The following is a 15,652-nucleotide window of genomic DNA, read 5'->3' on the forward strand; positions in this document are numbered from 1 at the left end:
AAGAATATATGTGCACGCACACACACACACACACAATCTCTCTCTCTCTATATATATGTATTTTTTTTTCTTTTTTTTTTTTTGACTCAGAGTCTCACTTTGTTGCTCTCAGAGAGTGCCTTTGAGTCTTCTTAGCTCACGGCAACCTCAAACTTCTAGGGTCAAGCAATCTTCTTGCTTCAGCCTCCCGAGTAGCTGGGACTATAGGCTCCCGCCACAATGCCCAGCTATATTTTAGAGATAGGGGTCTCACCCTTGCTCAGGCTGGTCTCCAACTCCTGAGCTCAAACAATCCATCTGCCTCTACCTTTCAGAGTGTTGGGATTACAGGTGTGAGTCACAGCACCCCACTTATTACATTCGTTTCTTGAAGGAGACTTCAATGAGAAATAACAATACTATGATTTTAAAGGAGAGCCAACATTTTTTGAACTATAGAGAACTATCGTCCATTTATTTCTGAAGAATTCTTCGAGGAGCTAAATGTTGAGACCTGAGTTAGATTTTATCGGAGGCCTGGCAATTGCATTCTTTCAAAATTTGCTTAAATCAAAAAACCTGGAGTCATCTCTGACTTCTTTTTTGCTTCCTTTGGGGCTTTTATTTTTTGTCTCCAAATCTACATCCAACCATTGTGAGATCGGCTGGCTCTGCCTTCAGAATTAAAGCAGAACCTGGAGACTTTCCATGCTGTCACTGCTCCCTCGGTGGCCAGTCCGCCGTCAGGTCCTGTATGGATTTTCTTAGCTATTGCTGTGCTGCTTCACCGCGCCCCACAGTCTCTTCTCAACCCAGCCTCCATAGCAACCCTAAAAATCAGGTTAGCTCTCTCTTTGCCCAAAATTCTGCAATGGCTCCTCATTTTGCCTGCAGAAAAACTAAAATCGGGACCTCTGCCTGCAGGGCCTAGGAGCCCCTGGGGTATCTATCTCCCATCATTGGCTTCCCCTCCTCCTCGGCCCCCCCGCCCTCCCCCCTGCCTCCTCTCTGCTTCCCTGTCCTTCAGCTGCCAGACAAAATCCAATATCATGCCCTTCTACTGGCTTTTCTCTTGCCAGAAATCTCCAGGTCACTCTCTCTGTTAAACATTTTGTTAAATGTAAGCATAAAAAATGTAAGCTTAAAAAATGTGAGCTTCACCTTCTGGGGGTAAGACATGATTGCAAGAGGGACTTTAACAATTGCAATCAGTGTAACCTGCCTTATTGTACCCTCAATGAATCCCCAACAATAAAAAAAAAAAATGTGAGCTTAAAAAATTCCTAAGTTGACCATGATCACGAAGGTGGTTTTCCCAGGGCGAGGCTTATCCATTGCACTCTGGATGTGCTGACCCCTCGATTTCCCCAAATGTGGGAAACTCGACTGCATAATTTGTGGTAGTGGGGGACTGCGTTTGCACTTTCCCCTGTAAAAAAAAAAAAAAAACCTAAGTTGGCCAACTTTATTATAAGTGGAACTCGCCTTACCACATAGGGTCCCTGTCCCCTTCACCTTTCCCCCTTTATGACAATCATCAGCTTCTAAATTACTATTGCTATTTAGTTGATAACTATTTAGTTAATAGTTGATTACATTTCTGCCCTTGCTAGACAGATGCCATTGCCTGCTTTGTTTATTGATGCAGTCCAAACACTCAGAACCATGCCTGGCACAGAATGGAGGAATCAATTAATAAATGAATGTTTCTATTAGAAAGACAGCCTCTTTTCACTGACAGCAGGTTTGGCAGGCACTCCAATAGTTCATATGAGGTTGTAACATTGTTTGAGTAAACAGAAAAACCATCAACCAGTGGGTTCCTATAGCTAGTTCTGCCCACCCCCTGCATTCCCATAATAACAATGTTTGGCTTTCAGAGTCCACCAGGGAAGAGTGTGACATAGTGGTAGAGTTTGAAGTCTAACGGCCTCTAAATTTTGACTCTCCTAGCTACCAACTGAATGGCCTGAGGAAAATTAGCCTTTTTTCACATCCATTTCCTCATCTATGAAATCAAGATTCAATTAATTGGGTCTTCCTCATAAAGTGGCTGTGAAAAATAAATGAGATAATGCAAGTAAAATGCTGAGCACTCAAATTGCTTGTAGGCAAATGTAATTATAAAGCACTTAAAGTGCATTTAGGATGTTATACATTTCTCTGTAATTTTATTTATGGTTTTAATTTGCCTAGTAAAATTCCCTTTATATACATAAGTACAAAAATAAACTTTACCCAACCTCAGATCTGAATTTTCAAGAACCCTGGAATACCACCAGTACATGAACTATTTCATTGTATTGTTAATTCTCAGAAGTTAAATCCATATTCAATAAGGCATAATATATGATCAAATATGAATGAATTTGAATTATCTATTTAGTTTTTTTCATACTACTGATTATCAAGATATGACTCATTAAACTTCTAACTCCGTGGTAATTTTTCAAAAAATTATTACAAATAGAAAATACGCTTTTTATGGTTTCATGTTTCAAACTAGAATTTATTATTCGGCATTTTTATTTTCAATAAAGTGTTTCTCTTAGCTAGGACATCTGGACTATACCATTTTAATTTTTAAAATGTGTTATTTCCAATTAGCTTCAATTTTGTCAGTTACACATCTGAATTAAACAGCTGTACTAGATTTTCTTTACCTTTGGGAGTGAATATTTGCATAATTGATTAGTAGCTATTGCTATTACCATTATTTCTTCAAGATTATCCTTCCATAAATGTGGAGTTTTAAACCAGTTGGAAATTATCCCTCTTGTTATATAAATCTGGCTTTCAATTTTTGAACCCATTACCTTAATGTTCAATGCTATTTCCCATTTTGAAAACTCATTTTGTGTGTGGGCTTTTGAAACGATCAGAGATATTATCAAGGACATGACCAATAAGCCATAAGGCTGCTCAACTCATTACTGGTACAATTTGTTACTTGGAAAGTTACATTTCAGATTACTTTGGAAGACAGAGCGGGAATATGTGCAGCAGTTCTCTGAGTATAAGGATTTATTTTCCTATACATAATTTATTTAGAGTTTGCACTCTGTTATTCAAGTGAGAATCTAAGGCCTACATTTAAAAAATGTATTGCCAGAATCTGAGCTTTCAATGGAATCAGATAAGAAGCTGGAGAAATGTGCCCAAGAGCTGAGTCTTTATTTTATCCTTCCAACTGGCATAGGATAGCAAGTTGAGTAAGACTCAGAGGAAGACCTGCTGATTACAACCCACCAGCATGTGGGACAGCATTGGAGAAACACCCAAGGACATCCTTTCACAAACTGCCTTCCTTGAATAAGATACAAAGTCTCTCTTCCAAGACTAAAAGAATTAATCCCAAACCAGGAACTTAGAAAATTATGCCTTACCAATGTGATTTCAACCTGAATTTGAACTTTTCATTATTCTCTAGTACTTGTACAGGATTTTGAATAAGTTCTTGGAGATTGTCTTCAAATTCTTCTATATAAAACATCTATTTAAACTTGTTAAACAAAGACAAAACAGACACATGGCAGGTGGCACTCTGTGACCTGTTGGCTAGAAAAGAAAGGTCTCTGGACCTTTGGAAGCCTTCATGTAACCACTGAAACAGATTTCAGGTGTGCACGGACATTTACTTCTCACCTCTCCCGATATGTGGCATAATGACACAGCCTATTTTCCTTTGGTTTTCAGTAGGATTAAAAGCTCTTCTTGAATGTTTCAAAACCTTGTAAGAAGATGCTTTGGAGCAGCTCGTAAGATATACGAGAATATAGCAAAGCTTAGTTAGTTGTCTTCTGTAAATACTTTAAAGATCTTTGGATCAAAATGTTCTCTGGGGAGAACATATTTTTTGCAAAATAGATTGTGTTCATAGAAGATATTCTTTATTTTTATTTTAGGTCACAACTACTCTTCCTTGCTCTAGCAAAGGATGACTGTGGAGATATTTCCTTCCCGGAAAGCAAGTGTGAGGATGGGAGCACTTCTTAGAAATGAATAAGGTAGGAACAGCAGGCTCTTGAATAATTAAGCCTTAAACTAATTACAATTGTCACATTAACTGTGAACTCACAGGGCCCATGTGCAAAGGATACAGCTGGTAGATCAGGGTAGCCAACATTTTGGCTTCTCTGGGCCACTTTAGAAGAAGAGTTGTCATGGGCCACATGTTAAATACACAGATACTAACAACAGCTGATGAGAAAAACAAAAAGGTCTGTCTATAAGATCTGTGCATAATATTTGTGATCTACCACCTCAGATAAGTAAAAACGTCCTCAAGTAATAATTCTACGTGGGAACCTGTTCAGAGAGTCTTTTAAAATCACCGAGTATGTCCTAAGTTTGTGATCACTAAATAAAGCAAATATACATATCTAAGTAATAAAATGTCTTTGTTTTTCTTATTTTTTAATTATAAACGTAAAATAAAAGTGGACAACATAAATCTAGTAGAATGTTTGACATTGTATTTGAGAAACTAATGCATCAATATGAGTCTCCCATGGAAGTAGTTGCAACTCTTGGTGAGTTCTCAAGGGGCTCATCAGATATTTTGGTTCTAATTTTACTTTTTTTTTTTTAAATTTCAGATTAAAATGAGTGTGCAAACGATTAGGTTATAATGTTTACATTTGTTAGGTAAAGTTCCTGTTGTAGTTGTGTCCCACACCCAGGAGGTGTGCCCTATGCCCTTACATTGTGCCCATTAAGTGGGAGCACACCAATCCCCCACTCTCCTTCCCTATATCCCTCTTTTTTGGCCCTTCCCACCTAACTTGAATTGAATTGAGTTTTCTCTTGTGTGGGTGGGCATTGGTTCCTCCACTGGCTTCACATTAGTATTGAGGACATTGGATTCTTGCTTTTATATTCTTGTGATACTTTACTAAAAAGATTCTGTTTCAACTCCATCCAGGTTAATACAAAACTCTCCATCTTTTTATGGCTGTATAGTATTCCATGGTATACATATACCACAGTTCATTAATCCATTCCTGGGTTGATGGGCCCTTAGATTGTTTCTGTATCTTGGCAATATAAATTGAGATGCAATAAACAATTATGATAAAATGATTTTTTTTTCTTTTGGGTAGATGCCTGGTAATGGGATTGCAAGATCAAATGGAATGTCAATTTTTAGTTCTTTGAGGATTCTTCATACTTCTTCTCAAAGAAGCTGTATTAGTTTTAATTTTACTCTTAATACACTTCATCCTTAAAAATAGTTGCTTGAAAATGTAAGTGCTTCCAAAAAGTGATGACATGAATAAGGTCTGATTGTAAAGCAAGGGATATTCATCTCTGAGAAGATGGGATGTACAAAAGTCCAGTAAGAAACATGATCAAACTTACCTTTAAGTTGAAAGTCAGATTGCAGCTCTAGGCATTCCATTTGAAAATTGGCAGGAAACGTGTTGATTTTGACTGAAAAGGGAGTCACAAATGAATCAAAATATTGATTGGTTTTCTGGAAATCTTGTAATCTGTTTTCAAATTCTCGTATCAAATCAAAAAGTAAGGATGCGTATATTTCACTGTTCACAGGACTGTGTTTAGCCAGTGTCAAAATGCATAAAACTGTTTGTCTTAATTTGATCTTGCCATAATTTCAGTTTCATCTGGAATGCTATTGTGATTTAAAACATTGTACCAGTAAGTTGGTTTTCACCTGGAAGACACACGTTTAACTCATTTAAAGGAGTGGCTAAATTCGCTAAAAATGCTAAATCTGTAAACCAGTTTTCATCAATTTCTGCCATAAACTTGATTCTGATACCATAAATGACTTGATAATGGGTTGCAAATCATAAAATATTTTCAACATTTGGCCTTGACTTAACCATATTACTTCCAAAAAGTGAATGATATCACTGTAGGCAGCACCAATACTCTTAAGGAATTCATGCAATTGGTGAGGATTCACTCCCTTGGCCCTTATGAAATGCACAGTCTTAATGGTGATATGCAAGACATTATCCATTTTTAAAGCTTTTGTACATCAATTTTCTTGATGTATTATGCAGTGATATTTCATCAAACATGAGTGTGGGCAGTAATTGCATCATTTTCTGTTAATTTTACAAGTCCTTCTCTTTCTTCTACCATTGCTGGGGCATCATCAGTATATACCAGATATGTTGTCAATGAACAAAGAAAATCACTTTAACTTTTTTTTTTTTTTTGGAGTTGTGGGCCAGGGGGCTGGGTATGAACCCGCCACCTCTGGTATATGGGGCCGGTGCCCTACTCCTTTGAGCCACAGGCACCACCCCAAACTTCAACATGTTTTTTACTATTCCCTATAAATATCTGATTTGTGTTTTTAATGGCATGAGAGAAGCCATTTCTTCAGGGAGATTATTTTTGTCATTAGTACCTCTAAAACAAATGGCAAGTTGAGCATAAAATTTACAATGAGCAGCTTTACTCTCCAAACTTCCTTCGATGGATTTTCCAATTTCTTCAATTCACTTGATTGTAGGCTGATAAGACCAATTGATTTGAGAAACATTCCCTTGTCTCCACTTTTAGGGCAACTTTTATCTGCCATGCTTTCCATATATTGCTTAATAAACTCACCATCAGTAAATGGTTTTGATTTTTTGCTATTAAACATGCTACTGCACAACTAGCTTTTACAATGGAATTTGTCTGAGTTGTAACTTAAAATTTTTTTGTTGTTGTTGAGCAGACTTTTTCAGTTCCTGTATTTCATCCTTATGACACAATCCTTCATATGCATCGAATTTGGCAGCCTGTTTTTCTATATAATGCCTTCTCAAAGTATAGTCTTTGAAAACTCACACAAATTCTCTGTGCATTAAGCAGAGTGCCTTACTATTTGCCTCATCAAAAAGTAGTTGTCTGTCCCCTCTTCATTGAACAATCTTCCTTCATTCCTAATTTTTTTATTTTTGAGTTATGTTTTCTTTTGAGGTATTGTAGAAGCCATGCTAGGATTTAAAAAGTCATAATAGATAAGAGACTTTGTTTACTTTTATTATGAAAATTAATTGACAAAAAATAGAAAGTTGAGTTTGAGCTCTTCCACACCTCGGCAGCTGATGCGAGGCTGGGCCGAGGGCTGACTGCAAAGCACAGCTGGGCTGGTGATGTGTGGAAGTGCCTGTAATAATCAAATAAGAATGCTTCCCTGACTTCTAAATAACATCAAACACCTAACATTGCAAGGGTAGCTTGAAATAGGATTGATAATTGCTGTCCTACCAAGTCACCATGAGCCTATGTGATGTCTGACACTATGAATTTCACTATTTGCTCTTAGAAAATAACACACTGGAAGCTGCAAAACACTATAAAACCGCCACCACGCTTGCGTACAAATAGTGAGAGCATAAGCATATTTTCCATGACATTACAACATGATGTTGTCGTCTACAAAGTTTGTTCTCTAGAACCACACGATTGAGTCCCACTAAAAATAATTCACAAGAATCTCATAATGTTTTAAGCAAGTTTATGATTTTGTGTTGGCTGAATTCATAGCCAGCCTGGGCCACATGCAACCTGTGGGCCGCAGGTTGGACCCCCCCTGTTGTAGATCATGAATGAAAAAGTGCTGTAGCTTATGATGGCAAAATATTCTACTCATGATCTTAACAAAAATAGTCACAACATAGTTTTGTCTCCAGGGAAGTTTCACAGTGCTATATAGGAAGTAGCAATGTCTGTGTTTCCTAATAGAATTATTTTCAACTTTTACGTCAGTCAGTATGTTTTCTTCCTGACAAAATTGATGGAATCTGATTTATTCTCTTGCTGTAAGACAGAATGATACAGCAGAAAAGACAGAAGTATCTTCTCAGTTCACAGTGGAGAGAGAAATAAAAGTGTAACCCCACGGTAGAAACGAAGAGAAAAAGCATTTCCCAGAAATAGTGTTCATATGTGATTGGAAGAGGGATCAAAACATAAGGGTTAAGATTTATCTGCAATTAAAGATAAAATAAAACTTAAAAAACCTAGTGATTTTTAGGAGCAGTTAGATTTGTATTTTTGTATTTCCAGTCCAAGTTGTGGATTTAGGTAGGAAATCTAAGCCTTCATTTCCTCATGTATAAATTGGAAATAATAAAAAGGTAATAAACTAATGCATACAGTTATTGCGAGAGTTAAGTAATTAACGAATTTCTAGGCACTTATGTGCTTAAGAGCTTGCTACTGCTGTCATTTGCCCCTGACAAATCACTGAAAATGGCTGTAGTTACGTGAATGTAATTTTCAGTAAGTACACATGCAGTACCCCAAAGCAAAAGCCTTTGTATGAGGAAATGACTTGCAAGTATCAATCAATACGAGAGCAGAAATGTGTGGGAAACCAGGGTGTCATCAGATTTAGTAAGAAAAACAACTCCCCCTCTTCCACAGACAACGTAAAAGGTTGTCAAAATTTTCCTAAAAATGAATATATGATTTGTCCTTTTTTGTTGTTTATATTATGACAATTATAAAAAAGTCATAAAAATATGACATAAAATATTACAATAAAAATATAAAAAATATATTATAATAAAAAATGACATAAAAAATAATTGTGACATTATTAAAATGAATATATGATTTGTCCTTTTTTGTTGTTTATATTATGACAAAATTAATTGCAGTGACCTACAGATGGTTCTTATTTAAAATGTGTGTTAATTTATTTTCAGTCCTCATTTTTCATCTGTCTTAAATTAATAAACCTCTCCTGCTTTGGAAGATGACATCTTGCTGCAGTCTGGATTTTGGTGCCCAGAGAACAGAAAGCTAAACATAATGCCCCTTTTGTAGGAATTTTGCTTTGGCAAGCTTCTGGTCTGTCTGTGTTAGTGTGGCGCACACCCATTCAAACGTACCGTTCTTAACTTACTGTATTCTTACATTGGCTAAATGTTACTGCTGATTTCTCATAATCTTTCATTCGTTTTCTTGGGTCTTCAAAGAAACAAAGATAAATATCCTGTCTGTCTGGTCAGCTCTCATCTTTCTGACCAAAGGGATTGGAAAAACGCATGTTGGATTTCTGTCTGATCACTTACATTTTGGCTATGGAGCCCTTTTTTTTTTAATTTTTATTTATTTTTATTAAACCATAGCTGTGTACATTAGTATGATCGTGGGGCAAGAGAGGCAGTGTTCTTGGATCAGTCATGGTTTGTCAGGGAAGAAGAAGCCACTTTAGGTATATTTAGTGGAAAGAAAATTCATATAAAAAATTTGAGGCTTAGACAACTACTGGAAAAGCTGCAATAACAAAGACCAGAAAGGCCTCTTGTAGGCCGTCTGTAAATAGAGTTCATCGAAGCCATCAACTGTAATTTTCATTGCTAGCAAAGCTTAAGTAGGACCCCAGGGGAGTGTCCGTGGCAGGAGTGAGGCTGATCTCATTTCTGTTCCCCCACAGACCTTGTCTTCACCCTCTTCTTCTTTGCCTTCGGCCCCAGGAGGCTTGTCTGTATGGACCACATGGGTGGCCCACCTTGTGCTCCAACCTCCATTTGAGTTTGGCCAGTGAAAAGTACCATCAGGGGATCAGAGGTGAGAAGAGGAAGATTAAGGCAATTATTCCTCCTCTTCCTTCCCTTCAAGGTCAGTTCAGGAAGGCTGTGTCCCTTGGCTGCTGGTGCTTTCAAGTCAGCCTCCTCTCCCAACATCCTCCTTCCAGGTTTTGGTAACTGCTCCCTCCTCTCATCTTTTTAGGCAAAACAATGATAAAAGGTCCTACTAACCCCTCCGTTTGCATTATTCCTTAAAGTCCCACTGCATTTAGCAATATCTTTGTAAATGCTCATTTAGTCAAAAAACACTCTTTGGCACATTCTAACAAGAGAGTGCCAACTGTTTCCTGCTTGGAACCTGACTGATAAAATAATTTATACCATAAGCATCCCCAAGAAAAGCACCTTATCAATGGGTGTCTAGAATTGGGTGGTCTATATTTAAAGGAGCGCAGAGGTAACCTCTTTGCCAGGATGAAAGGACATGTGTAAACCATGGGATGTGTTAGAATCTTCTTCTCACCTTGTTGTGGTTGATAGAATAAGAAAAAGTACAGCGGAGGCGGAGCAAGATGGCAGCCGAGTAACAGCTTCCTTGCATCTGGGCACCGTGAGTCTGGGGAGATAGGACTCCAGGCATCTCTGGCTGGTGGGAACTGCCTATCATCACTCCTATGAAGATACAGGGAGTCAGCGAGAGACTTCTGGACCCCAAGAGGAGGACTAAAACAGTGGAAAACCGGCAAGTGGTCGCGTGTGTTCAATCCGTCTAAACCCGCCCACAACTGTAAGTTCAGTAGCAGCGAGACTGCAAACCAGTAATGCCTTACCTGTGAACTATTTTGATGTTCTTGGACTTGGCACTGAGTTGAACTGCCTTGGGGAAGGCCTGAGCGGGAGTGCGGAGAACTTTGGCCGTTGTCTAGGGCCCCAGTCTGAGCCGCTGAGCCAGACGGAGCTAATAGTGTTTGGCGGTGGGTCACAGGGATCCATTGTCAGTGATCTGCCCCGGCAAGCCCCGCCCTCAGGGTCGCAGAGCTACAAACGGGTGGGAGCTGGTAACCCAGCAACCAAGTAGCCTAAGGGTGGGGTTTGAGCCGCCTTGCAGCCCTAACCCTCAGGGGCAGAGTGAGACCAGTTTTGGCACACTGAGTAAGTGGATAGCCACTTCAGCAGCAATTCCAGCGAGAAAGCGGGGAAAGCTTCTGCTCAGCAAGTTTACAAGTTCAAAGTGCCTTTTAAGTAGGCTGAAGAGAGATTTAGGGTGTCTACCTGCTGGGGTTTGAGAAATCAGCAGCCTCCAGTCGTATCAGAACTGTGACTAACATCTCATACCGCAGAAGACCACGTGTTGCCCAGACAATATTCAATAACATATACAAACTGCTTTGTTTTTGGTTGTGTATTTTTTTCTTGGTTTGGTTGTTTTTTTTGTTTGTTTATTTTGACGTTGCTGATGTTCTTTTGTTTTTTTAATTTCAATCTTTTCCACACAGATACCTTTTTCTTTCTCAATTTTCCTAGTTTAATTATAATTTCCCATTGCTGCCTTTTTTAATAACTTCAACTTCATTTTTGCTAGTGTTTCTACCGATATAATTTGGTTTTTCACCCAATTTTATCCCCGTAAAGTTTTCTGTTTGCTTCTTTTGGTTTGATTTATAGCATTTTTGTCTTTCCTCTCTACTTGGTGGAGGTGGGGTACTGTGTCTGATCAGGTTAGCAAAGAGCTGCTGACCTCAAGGGAACCACGCAACTGGGCACCCCCAGAAGGTGGGGTTTTTTAAGGTTGTGTCAAAGTACCCTACTGTACACCTATATTGCCCTGTCTCCCTCTTTCTGTGCCTCTCTTCTTTTTGTCAATATTCCTTATACCCACCCCCTCTCCTTTCTCTATCTTTCTTTTTTTCTTATCACTCGGTCCTCCTTTCTTTCATCCCCTTTTTTTGCTCTTCAACCTTCTCACCCTTCTGGTCCTGTAACCCTTAGTCCACAGGCACAAGAACTTAAAGAGCAAGAGGAAGTGAAAGGAAAATTAGGGCAAGGAAACAGATAAAAGAAACTACTCATGAGGAAGAATCAGCAGAAAACTCCAGGCAACATGAAGAACCAGTCTAGAACAACCCCACCAAGGGACCATGAGGTAGCTACTGCAGATGATTCCACCAGTATAGAAATGTTAGGAATGACAGAAAGGGAATTTAGAATACACATGTTGAAAACAATGAAAGAAATGATGGAAACAATGAAGGAAATTGCTAATAAAGTGGAAAATAACCAAAAGGAAATCCAAAAACAGAATCAAATAAGAGATGAACGATATGAAGAATATAAAAAGGATATAGCAGACCTGAAGGAACTGAAACAGTCAATTAGGGAACTTAAAGATACAATGGAAAGTATCAGCAACAGGTTAGACCATGCAGAAGAAAGAATTTCAGAGGTAGAAGACAAAGTTCTTGAGATAACTCAGACAGTAAAAGAGGCAGAAAAGAAGAGAGAGAAAGCAGAACGTTCACTGTCAGAATTATGGGACTTTATGAAGCGTTCCAACATACGAGTTATAGGAATTCCAGAAGGGGAAGAAGAATGCCCCAGAGGAATGGAAGCCATACTAGAGAATATTATAAAAGAAAATTTCCCAAATATCACCAAAGAGTCTGACACACTGCTTTCAGAGGGATATCGGACCCCGGGTCGCCTCAACTCTAACCGAGCTTCTCCAAGACACATTGTGATGAACCTGTCCAAAGTCAAGACAAAAGAAAAGATTCTGCAAGCTGCCAGGAGTAAGCGCCAGTTGACCTACAGGGGCAAATCCATCAGAGTGACCGCCGACTTCTCTAATGAAACTTTCCAAGCAAGAAGACAATGGTCATCTACCTTTAATCTACTTAAACAGAACAATTTTCAGCCCAGAATTCTGTACCCTGCTAAGCTAAGCTTCAAAATTGATGGAGAAATCAAATCATTTATGGATATACAAACATTGAGGAAATTCGCCACAACAAGACCAGCTCTACAGGAAATACTTCAACCTGTTCTGCACACTGACCACCACAATGGATCAGCAGCAAAGTAAGAACTCAGAAATCAAAGGACAGAACCTAACCTCCACACTGATGCAAAAGACAAAACTAAGCAATGGACTCTCACAAAATAAGACGAATAGAATATTACCACACTTATCAATTATCTCAATAAATGTTAATGGCTTGAATTCCCCACTGAAGAGACATAGATTGGCTGACTGGATTAAAAAACACAAGCCATCCATTTGCTGTCTGCAAGAAACACACCTGGCTTCAAAAGACAAATTAAAGCTCCGAGTCAAGGGTTGGAAGACAATTTTTCAGGCAAATGGAATTCAGAAGAAAAGAGGAGTTGCAATCTTATTTTCAGATACATGTGGATTTAAAGCAACTAAAGTCAAAAAAGACAAAGATGGTCACTTTATATTGGTCAAGGGAAAACTACAACAAGAAGACATTTCAATTCTAAATATTTATGCACCCAATTTAAATGCTCCCAGATTCTTGAAGCAGACCTTACTCAGTCTGAGCAATATGATATCTGATAATACCATCATAACAGGGGACTTTAACACACCTCTTACAGAGCTGGACAGATCCTCTAAACAGAAATTGAACAAAGATGTAAGAGATTTAAATGAGACCCTAGAACAACTATGCTTGATAGACGCATATAGAACACTCCACCCCAAAGATAAAGAATATACATTCTTCTCATCACCCCATGGAAAATTCTCCAAAATTGATCATATCCTGGGACACAAAACAAATATCAACAGAATCAAAAGAATTGAAATTTTACCTTGTATCTTTTCAGACCATAAGGCACTAAAGGTGGAACTCAACTCTAACAAAAATGCTCAAGCCCACCCAAAGGCATGGAAATTAAACAATCTTCTGTTGAATAACAGATGCGTGAAGGAAGAAATAAAACAGGAAATCATTAACTTCCTTGAGCATAACAACAATGAAGACACAAGCTACCAAAACCTGTGGGATACTGCAAAAGCAGTTTTGAGAGGAAAATTCATCGCTTTAGATGCCTACATTCAAAAAACAGAAAGAGAGCACATCAATAATCTCACAAGAGATCTTATGGAATTGGAAAAAGAAGAACAATCTAAGCCTAAACTCAGTAGAAGAAAAGAAATATCCAAAATCAAATCAGAGATCAATGAAATTGAAAATAAAAGAATCATTCAGAAAATTAATGAAACAAGGAGTTGGTTTTTTGAAAAAATAAATAAAATAGATAAACCATTGGCCAGACTAACGAGAAATAGAAAAGTAAAATCTCTAATAACCTCAATCAGAAACGATAAAGGGGAAATAACAACTGATCCCACAGAGATACAAGAGATCATCTCTGAATACTACCAGAAACTCTATGCCCAGAAATTTGACAATGTGAAGGAAATGGATCAATATTTGGAATCACACCCTCTCCCTAGACTTAGCCAGGATGAAATAGACCTTCTGAACAGACCAATTTCAAGCACTGAGATCAAAGAAACAATAAAAAAGCTTCCAACCAAAAAATGCCCTGGTCCAGATGGCTTCACTCCAGAATTCTATCAAACCTTCAAGGAAGAGCTTATTCCTGTACTGCAGAAATTATTCCAAAAAACTGAGGAAGAAGGAATCTTCCCCAACACATTCTATGAAGCAAACATCACCCTGATACCAAACCAGGAAAAGACCCAAACAAAAAGGAGAATTTCAGACCAATCTCACTCATGAACATAGACGCAAAAATTCTCAACAAAATCCTAGCGAATAGATTACAGCTTATCATCAAAAAAGTCATTCATCATGATCAAGTAGGCTTCATCCCAGGGATGCAAGGCTGGTTTAACATACGCAAGTCTATAAACGTTATCCACCATATTAACAGAGGCAAAAATAAAGATCACATGATCCTCTCAATAGATGCAGAAAAAGCATTTGATAAAATCCAGCATCCTTTTCTAATTAGAACTCTGAAGAGTATAGGCATAGGTGGCACATTTCTAAAACTGATTGAAGCTATCTATGAAAACCCACAGCCAATATTTTACTGAATGGAGTAAAACTGAAAGCTTTTCCTCTTAGAACTGGAACCAGACAAGGTTGTCTGCTGTCACCTTTACTATTCAACGTAGTGCTGGAAGTTCTAGCCAATATAATTAGGCAAGACAAGGAAATAAAGGGAATCCAAATGGGAGCAGAGGAGGTCAAACTCTCCCTCTTTGCTGATGACATGATCTTATACTTAGAGAACCCCAAAGACTCAACCACAAGACTCCTAGAAGTCATCAAAAAATACAGTAATGTTTCAGGATATAAAATCAATGTCCACAAGTCAGTAGCCTTTGTATACACCAATAACAGTCAAGATGAGAAGCTAATTAAGGACACAACTCCCTTCACCATAGTTTCAAAGAAAATGAAATACCTAGGAATATACCTAACGAAGGAGGTGAAGGACCTCTATAAAGAAAACTATGAAATCCTCAGAAAGGAAATAGCAGAGGATATTAACAAATGGAAGAACATACCATGCTCATGGATGGGAAGAATCAACATTGTTAAAATGTCTATACTTCCCAAAGCTATCTACCTATTCAATGCCATTCCTATCAAGGTACCTACATCGTACTTTGAAGATTTGGAAAAAATGATTCTGCGTTTTGTATGGAACCGGAAAAAACCCCGTATAGCTAAGGCAGTTCTTAGTAACAAAAATAAAGCTGGGGGCATCAGCATACCAGATTTTAGTCTGTACTACAAAGCCATAGTGGTCAAGACAGCATGGTACTGGCACAAAAACAGAGACATAGACACTTGGAATCGAATTGAACACCAAGAAATGAAACTAACATCTTACAACCACCTAATCTTTGATAAACCAAACAAGAACTTACCTTGGGGGAAAGACTCCCTATTCAATAAATGGTGTTGGGAGAACTGGATGTCTACATGTAAAAGACTGAAACTGGACCCACACCTTTCCCCACTCACAAAAATTGATTCAAGATGGATAAAGGACTTAAATTTAAGGCATGAAACAATAAAAATCCTCCAAGAAAGCATAGGAAAAACACTGGAAGATATTGGCCTGGGGGAAGACTTCATGAAGAAGACTGCCATGGC

At 38.2% G+C, this 15,652-nt stretch overlaps 1 non-coding gene across 1 annotated transcript; it reads left to right on the top strand.

Annotated features, from left to right (window-relative positions):
- The first annotated feature begins 1,255 nt into the window (after positions 1-1,255).
- LOC128591652 (U1 spliceosomal RNA) lies at positions 1,256-1,411 on the top strand. Its single transcript, XR_008381610.1, has one exon. It is a non-coding gene; the product is annotated as a U1 spliceosomal RNA (small nuclear RNA).
- Positions 1,412-15,652: the final 14,241 nt, after the last annotated feature.

The sequence above is a fragment of the Nycticebus coucang genome, chromosome 1 (genome assembly GCF_027406575.1).
Source record: "Nycticebus coucang isolate mNycCou1 chromosome 1, mNycCou1.pri, whole genome shotgun sequence".
NCBI classification, from domain to species: Eukaryota; Metazoa; Chordata; class Mammalia; order Primates; family Lorisidae; genus Nycticebus; species Nycticebus coucang.